The sequence below is a fragment of the Perna viridis genome, chromosome 3, assembly GCF_037379345.1.
Source record: "Perna viridis isolate PV_CMFRI_1.1 ecotype Kerala chromosome 3, ASM3737934v1, whole genome shotgun sequence".
In the NCBI taxonomy this organism is placed as follows: Eukaryota; Metazoa; Mollusca; class Bivalvia; order Mytilida; family Mytilidae; genus Perna; species Perna viridis.
This window is the reverse complement of record NC_142447.1, coordinates 2296940-2309021: the sequence shown is the minus strand read 5'-3', so window position 1 is coordinate 2309021 and position 12082 is coordinate 2296940.

Sequence of the window (12082 nt, the reverse complement as noted above, 5' to 3'; positions counted from 1 at the left end):
ACCATATAAATAGACCCATAAGGAACCTGAATGAGACCACGTGAATTGTTCGACCATCTGTATAGCAGAAGACAAGGGTAAACAAACGGTACATTAGCGCCCGGGGTTGACAGGCGGGATTGTTTAACGCGGCTCTCTGCGGGTTATTTTTGTTTGGGTGTCAGGTATAGTGTGATAACCCAACAAAACCATATTTTGTTCAGAGTCAGTTTAAGGGTGGTCAAAATACAGAAAATGACCCGATCGAGTCACATGCGCAATTGACAACAGTTGGACAATTATATATAGACAATTTGGGGGTTTCTAATTGGTTTAAACCATGAGAAAGTTTTCAAGAATGCATACAAATTTACAAATTTGTGACAGGTTCGTAAAAATGACAGACTTTAACACGAACAGAAGTTTGTGAACTTCAGAAGCTAATAAGAAATGATTTCAAACATCGTATTGGAAATAGATGTCACCAACTGTCATTTGCTTTCAAATTGTACACAACAGTTTAGGAGCAAATGTCACTTTATGACCAGCATTTTAAACGTTTCAAGAATTGAAATGATGCTGACCTAACTCTGTTACAATACATTATTTAATGTCAAAAGACAGGAATCCAACCAACACCACGTGTAGGAGAACAAATTCAAAATGTAATAAAATCCAACAATAAAAAGCAATAATACATGTTATGTTAATTATAAAATAAATTAGTTTAATTTATCCTGTATAGCACAGTGTATGTTCAATTTTTGTTCTAAAACGTTTCGAGCAAGTAACCATTACGATCCTTTTATTACCATATGCAAGGGTTGAGTACAAATAATATATCTATATCGAAAACTTATTCTTTATTGTTTTTTTTTTTGGTTTTTTTTTATTTTTTTTTACGTTAAAAATATTTATTATTATTTGTATGTATTTCTTTTTTACCTTCTAAACGTGGCTATTCTTCACTTATTCATTAATCTTATTAATGTTTAATTTAGGCCAATTCACAACATATGTTATTTTTATGTTTATCGATGTGTCCAAGGTTACTAATTTTGCATTTGTTTAATCTAGAACCTTTTTTGTCAAATATCTTTAGATGTTCTTTGTCATGCCAAATATTCTTTAAAGTATGGTAGTTTACCGAACTACCACAGCGGAAAACTACCCAGTCGTAACGGGTTTACCGAATGGAAAATTGCATAGACAGCATGTTTCTTTTTTTTTTTCAAATTAGACACTTTTTTGTGATTTCCAGGTATCCACTTGTAAAGAATTATTTACAACCATGTGTAATGATTTTATAGATACCTAACATATGCCAATTTCAGAGTGAAATTGAAATTTTAATTGTTTTAATGTATGCGTTAAATATTCCAATATGTTTTTTTATATCCATTCAGTGCCATTGGTAATACGTAATCTTAAATTAAAACGCACATTTTGCTAATGATGGGCATGTTCAAATTCTAGATAGGCAGAGGTTGCATATATATTTCGCGGTTGATAAAAGTACACATTAATGCGGTTATCATTGTAACGTATATTTATCTCATTAACAGCAGGTAAACAAAAGTAATGACTTATTATTGTTGAGACTCAAGGGCAGATCTGATCAAGAAAATTGTGAAGGGGGATATACAGTTTAACATTTGTTCATGTCTGCAAAGATAAATATTTTGCACAATATTAACGGAATATTTCATCTAAGGGATTGATGTGGTCGGGTGTAAACACCGGAACCTGCACATGTACAGAACTACACTGTATGTAATATGTTTGTCATGAAAATGGTGCTTTCCCCATGTCTTTGTTATACTATAATAAAGGGTCATGTTGATACAACATTGAAGTCAACAATACCGAGTTTTAAGATCGTCATCATGAACTGATGTATCGTTATGCTGTACCCATCTGCACCATGAAACTGATCTGTGCAACGTGTCATAGTTTTCCTTTCCTATTTCGTCTACCCATGACTTGACTTTTTATGAGCAATTCAGAGTGTTTCTAGAAAAAAAAACAGGGGATTCTCACCCTACCGATGCACCTGGTCCAAGTTTTTAGTGGAGTACGAGTTGCTCATATACTTTTGTTACTGTGTATGTATTACTTTAGTGTGTGTCTGTTTTTGCATGTCTGGTCTTTGTCCCTGGATTACATTCTTTCTATTTCTGCTAGAATCTTGGTTCCTTCGATTACTCTCCCAATACTCCAAAACCTCCTTCCCAACATCCAGTTGCCTGATTTCCTCATCACCTCATTTTCTATACTTATTTTTACATTCATATTAAATTTTAATTGTAAGTAGAGGCTCTAAGGAACTTGAATTGCTCACCTGATTCATCGTTCGTCTTTCAAGGACAATAACTCAAACAAGGAATCTGCCTAAAACTTCACATTTTTTAGGCTTAACCAAAAGTATCATTTCATCAATTGAAAATTACTCACTATGTATTATACTTTTTACGATATTGGCTTACACAAATGATGCCAAAAAAAAAAAAGACGTTTTTAGTCTTTTCAGAGAAATTCTCACAAGAGGGCATCCTACAACTTTGAATTTAAAGGGGAATCGAAGGTCTCTTGTAAAGATTATCACATCAATTGATTTTTTTTTATATCTAGTATGGTTTTCAAGATATTGGCTGAAGGCAGTAAAAATCGCAATTCTTTTCCTTTCAATGGCAACAACTCTTACAAACGTTCCACCAACTTCTAATATATTTTTATAGGCCTTTTCATAGAGGTCGTTTCATCATTCATTGAAATATTTTTATATCTACTATAGTCTTCAAAGAATTGACTACAAACTGCAAAGTGTGTCGTTTATTTTGCTGTTCAAGGGCAATAACTCTAACAATGAGTCATCCTCCAACTTTGATCCAATTGAAACTTTTGTAGAGCACCTTCAAAATGATGACCAAATTTGGTAATAATCCACAGAGTGGTTCAAATAAGAACAGTGAATCACGACAGACGACGGACGTCAAGTGATGGCAGTGGTTTAAATGTCCTTTGGTCAGGTGAGACACTAAACACGGGTAATACATATACAGAAACTATTTTATTCCATCATTGGTTATTAAACCAATATTTTACTCTGAAAATTTAATTTTAAAAATGTTTTTCATCAATATCCTTTAATTCAATACCGATTTCCAATCTCCCGTGTCCGATTCTCCATTCCATATGTCCTCCTGCGGCAATTAGCAATGAGTAATAGAGGATATCTATGTAATAAATAGGATAATCAATTGGTTATCGTGAATAACCAAAATATGATCACTCGTGCCGAGATATGAAGTGATTAATCGGAAATTATTGGTCTCGATCTGTTGAAATTGTAGATTGGTTCCCGATCGCAATATTCAGTATGTTACACATATACAAATATCCTCGTGAGAGTGTATTGCTAGTAGCTAATACCTGCAACGTAGTCCCGGGAACCAGGATATTGAAATTGATATTTTGAAAAGCCACGAGTTTCTAACAGTTATAGCATGTTTTGCACAAAATGTCGTAAGTGTAATAATTGTCGCAAATGCTGTTGTAAGTCCCCCGGCTAGAGGACAATATAAGTGTTAGCCGTACCCTTTATGATCGAACACAAACTGTTTATGTTTGATACCTACATGGTTTATACTGAAAGGTGTAAACAATTCTTTCATTTCAAGTACAAACAGGTTTAAGTTGAACAGTTAGATTAATTAAGTGCAGTACATCAAATTAATCATAAAAACTGTTGAAGCCGTAACGTGTTTCACCAACAACAAAATAAACAACAAAACATTAAAAAGTGAAAATTTTGAAAAAAAATTGTGTGGCTCTGAAAAGAGCCGTTTTTTGGAAGTTCATCTTCATATTTTTAATCGTACATCTCGATGTCTGTTTCCTCCGAGGCGATATCGACGACTTCACCAAACAGCTCTTGGCGTAGTTCAGCAATGATCTCTGCTTTGTTGTGGGCATAGTCGTAGTACATGTTGCGCATGCCGTCAACAACCATGATGAAGGTGGCTAGCAAAATGCTCCAAAATTTTATAAACTGTGTTCTTACTATGTATGATCGTAGCAGACAAATAACAATCATCCATCGGAAAATAAAAAGTTTTTTTTTCTGGTGTAAGCCCATATGGCTTTATCAAAGAAAATCTAGAACTTTTTGGGCATAATTGACCATATATATAAGCATGAAGATGTTGAATGGATGCTAAATCCATGTTTAACTTTTTATGAGATATTTATTATAAGCTTATCATTGTAATGTATTGGCGTCACCTAGACTTTTTGCGTTATAATGCAAAACTAAATTCTCTAAATGCTGAAGCTTAGATTCTAGGGGATTAGGGAGTTCGGATTCTATAGCAGAAATTAAGGCTTGTACTATGTAATATTTTCTAGTGGAGTCCGAGTTGCTCATTTGCTTTTGTTACTTTGTATGTATGATTTTAGTTACTTTATGTTCTTTGTTGTGTATGTCTGTTTTCCATGTCTGGTCTTTGTTCCTGGATTACATTCTTTTAATTACCGCTATAACCTTGGTTCCATTGATTACTCTTTCATCTTAAGACAAAACAGCTTTTTACCACTAGTCCCAAGTCAGAATTTTTTTACCTCTATATGCCCTGGTTCGTTTTCACCTTTAGTTTATTTTTTTATGTCGCTTGAGTATATAGGGGTAACTCTTTCGCTGTACCTGTGTATGATGATATTTTAGGGCCGGCTGTATCAACATTAATCTATCAATCGTAGATAACAAGGGAATTCTGTAAGAAAAATTACAACTGAAATAGACAATAGTCATATAAAGTACTATCACTCCTACATTGGTTGTTTTTTGTTTTGTTTTTGTTTTTGTTTTTGTTTTTTTGTATATTGTTTTTGTTTTTTGTTTTTGTTTTGTTTTTGTTTGTTTTGTTTTGTTTTATTTGTATTCGTTCGTTTGTTTGTTTTTTGTAACACCGTTGTATTGTGCAGGTTTAATTATATTTTCATTCGATGGAAACCCACTTACAACAGTGGAGATGAATTATAGGAATAAAAACCATGATACGGGGTATTTTGCACATGCAAATTCACTCAATATTCTTAATTATAAGATTCTCGTTAAAATAAGTCATTGTAAAACTATTTTTATTAAAGTCCTTTTTATCTCACCTGCATGACTTAAACTGTCATATGAGCTTTTGCTTTTCCTCGTATCCGTCGTAGTCATCCATTGTAACAAATTAACTTCAGGTTCATTTAAGAATTACGAATAATAAAAGAAAAATGATGACAAGTAACAATTTAAAATATTTTAGAAAGTCACATTGTTATAAAAAAAAATATATTATTCATTTTTACGCGATTATTTTTTTTCTGTTTTCTGATGTGCTTAAAGTTATTTTTGTCCGCTTGTACTATGACGTGGTAAGAATAGACCAACAGTTATTATGCGGTATTTAATAAAACAATAAGATATCTTGTATCAAACCGTTACATTCAGACGTACCACCATTGCTAATTGGAGATAGATTAGTATTCGACGACGTCGACAGAGCAAATAGTCTTAATGACTACTTTGCTTTGCAGACACAATTAGACGACACAAGAGCTACACTATCTGACATTACAATCAATCGAGAATATAAATTAGAAAATATCGTCTTAGATGAAAGTGATGTCGAATATGTACTTTCTATTTTGAATATTAATAAAGCCTCTGGACCAGACTCCATAAATCTATCTTAAAATACCCCTTTTGTAAACTATTTAATATGTCGTTATCTTCGTCTTACTTCCCAAATGAATGGAAGAGGGCGAACGTAACACCAGTTTTTAAAAATGGTTCTCCGGGCGAAGTCAAAAACTCTAGACCTATCGCATTAGTTAACGTTATTTCAAAATATATGGAGAGATGTGTATACAAACATGTACATAACTGTTTAATACAAAATGAAATAATTACTCCCAGCCAGTTGGGGTCTACCAGTGGCGACTCTGCCATTAACCACTTAATATATATGTCCGACGATATCGGGAAAGCTCTAGATATTGGGAAAAAAATTAGAGTTGTCTTTTGTGACATAAGTAAGGCATTCGACCGCGTATGGCATAGAGGTCTCTTATTTAAACTCCAAAACTACGGTATTTGTGGGGTTAACCGTTAAGCCAGTACATCCGCCTATTTCTATGAATGGCCATAACATTCAAGAGGTTGCTTCTCATATACACCTGGGCATTTATTTTTAAAGTAATGGTTCTTGGCATGATCACATTGAATATATTGTTAAGAAAGCTTTTATAAGAGTAAATATTTTGCGTAGGGTGCGTTTTGTCCTTGATAGGTACGTCTTGGAGAAAATGTACCGTTCTTATATCAGACCTATCCTTGAATATGGCGACGTCATTTGGCAAAACCACACCCAATATCTAGTTAGCAAGTTAGAGAGTGTTCAGTTAGAACCTGTGCGCATCATCACGGGAGGGATAAAATTAACGTCATTAGAAAAACTTTATCAAGACACGGGTTGGGAGACACTTTCGTCCAGAAGCGACAAACATAGACTTATTTTGTTGTATAAGATTATAAACAAGGAGTCCCCAAGTTATTTATGTGACCTTTTTCGTAGTTCAGTTGGTGATCGACGCGGTCATTTCACTCGTAAAGTTTATAACTTTGTTAATTTTCGTACACGCACAAACTTGTACTCAGAATACTTTCTCCCCTCTACAATCCGCTTGTGAAATAGTTTGCCATTGGAAACACGAATGTCTGGTTCATTAAGCATATTTAAGAGAAAACTAGAAACACATAAAAATACATGTCCAAAATATTATTATACCGGGACAAGGCAAGGAGAGATTCTACATGCAAGGCTTCGCATGAACAGCAGCTCCCTTTACGAGCATTAGTTCATGTGAAATCTTGTAGTCTCTCCAAACTGTTCATGTGGTCAGGTCGAATCAGCCTATCATTTTCTTATTCAGTGTCATAAGTATGACCAGCTTCGTACTTTAACTTTAAATACACTTAATTATCCATAGATATTATCTTAATATCAAACATATGTACAAAATAGATCAATTAAAGTTTGACAGACAGGATTCGGAAACAAGCACTAAGCTTTTATTAATCCGTCTCCTTATCAATACTGACAATTTATACATTTTAAACATACAACAAGCATGCTTAGGAAATAAGAAAGATCATGTACATGTACTACTATGTAATGCAATATAAATATTAATAATGAAGAGAAATTAATTTTAAAAAATAATTATTATATATGTAATCATGTTGGGAAGAATGAAAGGAGTATTGAAATGCAGTTCAACAGAAGCTTTTGCTCTGAACGATGTATTTTTGAACAAGTTTAAATACATAAATATTTTCATCAAATGTTAGAATACCTGACCCATACAATAACAATAAATAATAAAACATGTTTAAACTAATAGAATAATAAACAAGAAAACAAAATTAAACTAACACGAGCAGAAGAAAGCAGATTGTGATATGCTGTTCACGTGTTTCGAGGAGTAACCGCTCATCAGCAACATTAGAATCAAATATATATAGGAAGCTCTAAATCCAAATTTTAATTGTATACAAGTAGTACTGAAAAACAATCCTATCAAAATAGGAAGACAAATGCATCTCAGAGAAGTTCTATAATGTGCAATTCAAGGAATGAAGCCTCAGTGTTTTATGTATTACTGCAAATTTTGATAAATAAAATCTGATATTATCCGGTGTCAGACAAGTCTGACTACTAGGTTAGTTGATACCCTCAGTCACCCAGCAGTTGCATCGACCCACTTATTATGGATTACAAAAAATACCAATCAAATACATGTATATAGGTCATTTTGAAATGCAATTTACTTTCAAGGAGTAACCGCTCATTAGCAGCATTAGATTCAAATGTATAAAATCTAACTTGTCAAAAATAGTAATGATAGAAAAACATGAAAAAGAAACAGATATGGTAAAACGAAATAAATGCACCATCGCATAACCCCTATAAAAATAGTAAATTATTACAGAGACCACTAAAAGGTAATCAATAAATGTAAACACATCTTTAAATTATCTTTGAAATGCCCCAACAACAAAGATAACAAAACGATGACATTCCTTCAGAACAATTAACAGTAACAAAACTATGAAACACATAATATCCTTTAAACGAGTAATCCGACTCCGACAGATAATTTGTTGAATACATGTTGAACTAGCCCCTTATCCATCCTCCCAAGTCAGGGTTTTGAGTCCACTCTCGCTCCCTCAAACGTTTGAGGGAGCGAGAGTGGACTCAAAACCCTGACTTGGGAGGATGTCCCTTATCCAACTCCTTCATAAAATTTTGTGATTGCATGTCATCTAGGTTACTAATCTGACCCATACAAACAGTATTTTGAATGCAACTAGGCATGTTCTCCCTTTTTTTAATGCGAATCTAATAACTGATATTTTGGTACATTTGTCTACCAAGCCTTCTATTCAACTCAAACAGACAATTCAGAACATGAATATCGGCAAGGCCATCATACAAAGCCCACGTGTAAATGTATATTGATCAGTGCAAGGAAAGGATGTATATTCTTATGTGTTTTAGAAGTATCATCCGAAATTCTATTTTCAATACAAATTGGAAGGAAGGCTTTCAAATGGGTAAATGATAAAATAAAAATGTTTATGAGATGTTGAACCTAAATACTAGCACGTTTTCGGTTGATATATTTATGTTGATAATTTAAACATGTAAACATATTTTCTTCATAAATTTGTTAACACAAAAAAAAAAAAAAAAAAAAAAAAAAACGAAGTTTTTGTTTTTATCACGTGACTTTCTAAGATTATATGCGTATTTAATTTTAAGATTGAAATGGTTGGTTAATCTAGGTTTAATGGCTAGCCAAACATTCCTCTTCCATAATGGCCATAAAAGTTCCGGTGTAGTTTGTGTTGTGCGATCTAAACAAAATAAATGGGTAAACATTTACACACTAGTTATTGTCTACTAGATTTACTGGTTTTTACCATTTGTTGCCGTTGGGCTTATTGTTGTTCATAGAAAAGCAGAGGACGTTTACCCTACTGGTGCATCTCGTCCATGCTCCCAATATTTGTTTTTTGTTTTGTTTTTGTTTTTGTTTTTGTTTTTTTGCTGTTTCATGTTCCTTGTTATGTGTATCTGTTTCATATGACTGATCCTTATGCTCGGTTCATATTCGTTTGATTTCTGCTCGAAATCATGGTTCACTTGATTACTCTTTTATTTTGTGTGTTTAAGCTTTTGTTCAAGAAAAAAAAATGGAAGCTTCTCCTACCCATGTTTAAAATGTCAATTTCGCGGGTACTATGTTTTACTCTTGTAAAAATAACAAACATTAGTATAGAGCAATAATTTCAACGTTTAAAGTATTATTTTTCTTCTGTTATTTTACTGCATTTATATTTATGTAGTCATTGTCCTGTTATAAAACAAATTTCATTTCATAAAATAAAATGTACAAGTTCCGAATGTATGTTGTGTTTTATCGATAATATCATTGAACGAAATTATACAGTTTGACAATCAATTAAATTAGCAGATAAATAATCTGTGTCAAAATGCGTGGAAAACACTGTTTATATTGACACTACTTTTTCAAAAAAAAAACTCCTACGTGAATTTTTTTAAAAATGAACGACTAAGATTACAAATTTCACAACAATGCCATAATCAGAAAAGGTTGTATCTAATCGGTTATGAATATCATAATTATCATAAATTTCATAATTAATTGAGGATAATTAGGTGACTCTATAATCATTTTTTTAAATCTTTTTGATAATAAAAAAAGGATTTCTGGGCAAAATATATAATATCAATCGTGTCTTAAAGTATTATTATCAATCGCTGTACATTTTTAAAGTTTTTTTTTATTTTGTAAGTCAAAATGAAATGATAAAACTAGATAAAAATGTTCCTGAATTTCAATTTTTTTTAAGTTTGTCTATAAATGTTTACATTTGGTTAAAGATTAATCAAGAGAACAAAGATTTTAGCCGAAATCAAAAGAATGTAATCAAGGGAAAAGGCTAGAAAATGGAAAACAGACAAACACAACAAAGAACATAAAATAACCAAAACAATACATACAAAGGAACAAAAGTAAATGGGCAACACGGACTCCACTAAAAACTGGGAGCATTGGCCAGTTCAAAACGTCAATAAAGAATCATATGATGAAAAACGTAAGTACATATCGTATATTGATACATACAATATCATGCAGAATATCTCAATGGACACGTCTGCGTTATTAGGGATATATTCCATGTGATATTGTCAGTATTAAAATTAAAAGTCACATTTTTATTTCTTTATATCGGTAATCCAATTTTGGAATTATTATTCATTTTTCAAAATTATTCAAAACATCTAGTAGTGGAAGTTCACACTCTAAGATATGAAATGACGTCATAATCACTCCCAATGTTTTGACGGAAAAATTCGAATATATATATAAACAAGAATGTACGTAAAATAGATGAAGTGTCTGTCAACAAGATCAAAGGAAAAAAGTAAAGATTACCGATAACCATTTCTTTTATGGTGATGACTTACACTTAGAAATCGATGGTAAAGGAAAACTATTGACCAAACTTTACGACAAACGTGATGACTTTTCGTTCAGAATTGTCAACTTTCCTTTCATCTGTGGCAACATCCCTTCAGCACCTGCATATGGAGTGTTCATATCACAACTCATACGTTATGCCAGAGCTTGGTCGTCATCATGAACTCGTGGATCGTTATGGTGTATCCATTTGCACCATGAAAACTGATTTATTCAACGGGTCATAGTTTTCATTTCCTCGTTTGTCTACCCTGGACTTGACTTTTTATGAGCAACTCGGCGGGTGTTTCTAGAAAAGCAGAGGACGCTTACCCTACCGGTGCACCTGGTCCATGCTCCCAGTTTTTAGTGGAGTCCGAGTTGCTCGTTTGCCTTTGTTACTTTGTATGTATGATTTTAGTTACTTTATGTTCTTTGTTGAGTATGTCTGTTTTCCATGTCTGGTCTTTATACCTGGATTACATTCTTTTGATTACCGCTATAACCTTGGTTCCCTTGATTATTCTTTTAAGACATACTATATACTCTAAACTTCATATATTACAGAGTTGTAATGAAATACTTGGTACTTAATGAGGTTAGAATACCTATCAAATTTGTCTATAAGTTTATCAATTACTTGGTTATTTTTATGGCTTCTCTGAATTTGGTCGATCTTGTTTAGATAAAATGTATAGATAAAATTCTTTTTCTGTACTTTAATTCTCTTGATTTTGGCTAGAAGCTTGGTTCCCTTATTTACCCTTTCATAATCCCGTAATAACATCGCTTTCCTTTTCTGGCAATGATAATTACAAAATTTTAACCTCTTGCTGTATCCTGGACTCAAACCATTGTTTTCATATTTCAGGTGTTCTTCCAATTTTCTCGTTTCCATGTTTTTATCGGGCATTCCTGCACTACCAAATTTTTGGAGAATTCAAATACCTTACATTGAAATGAAATCAGTGGTTCTTTTCAAACGCAGGAGCAATATATCAGAAAATTATGTTCAAGACTTTTTAATACATTCAGTAAGGTTCCATTCGCATTTTTGTAGTTTTTTGTCTACTGTAGCTTTCAACTAAGGATAAAATTATTGCTTAAGATTCGTTAGAACGTAAAATTATATAACCTTTTATGTTCTTTCTCTCTTTGGAACGCAACAGAAGATGTGTTAGTCGTGATAGTGTTTACCATATCAATTTCATCACACGACTCAAACAGTAACAATAATATACTGGTAATCATAGATGTTCTTCCCTGCGTTTCGATTACTATATATTGAACCAAGAATCATCTTGCAGCCATCATGGAATGCGTGTTCTTTTTCAACTTAAATGTATTTGCCGTATTGATGCTGCCAGAAATGTTCTAGCCTTTTTTTCTAAACCTATGGGCAAGGTTTAATCTGTTCAATGTCATTTCTCTAGGTACCAAGTTTTATTGAAACATATATAAATATTATGAATCACAAAGGGCAGAAGTTATGAGATGAAAACAT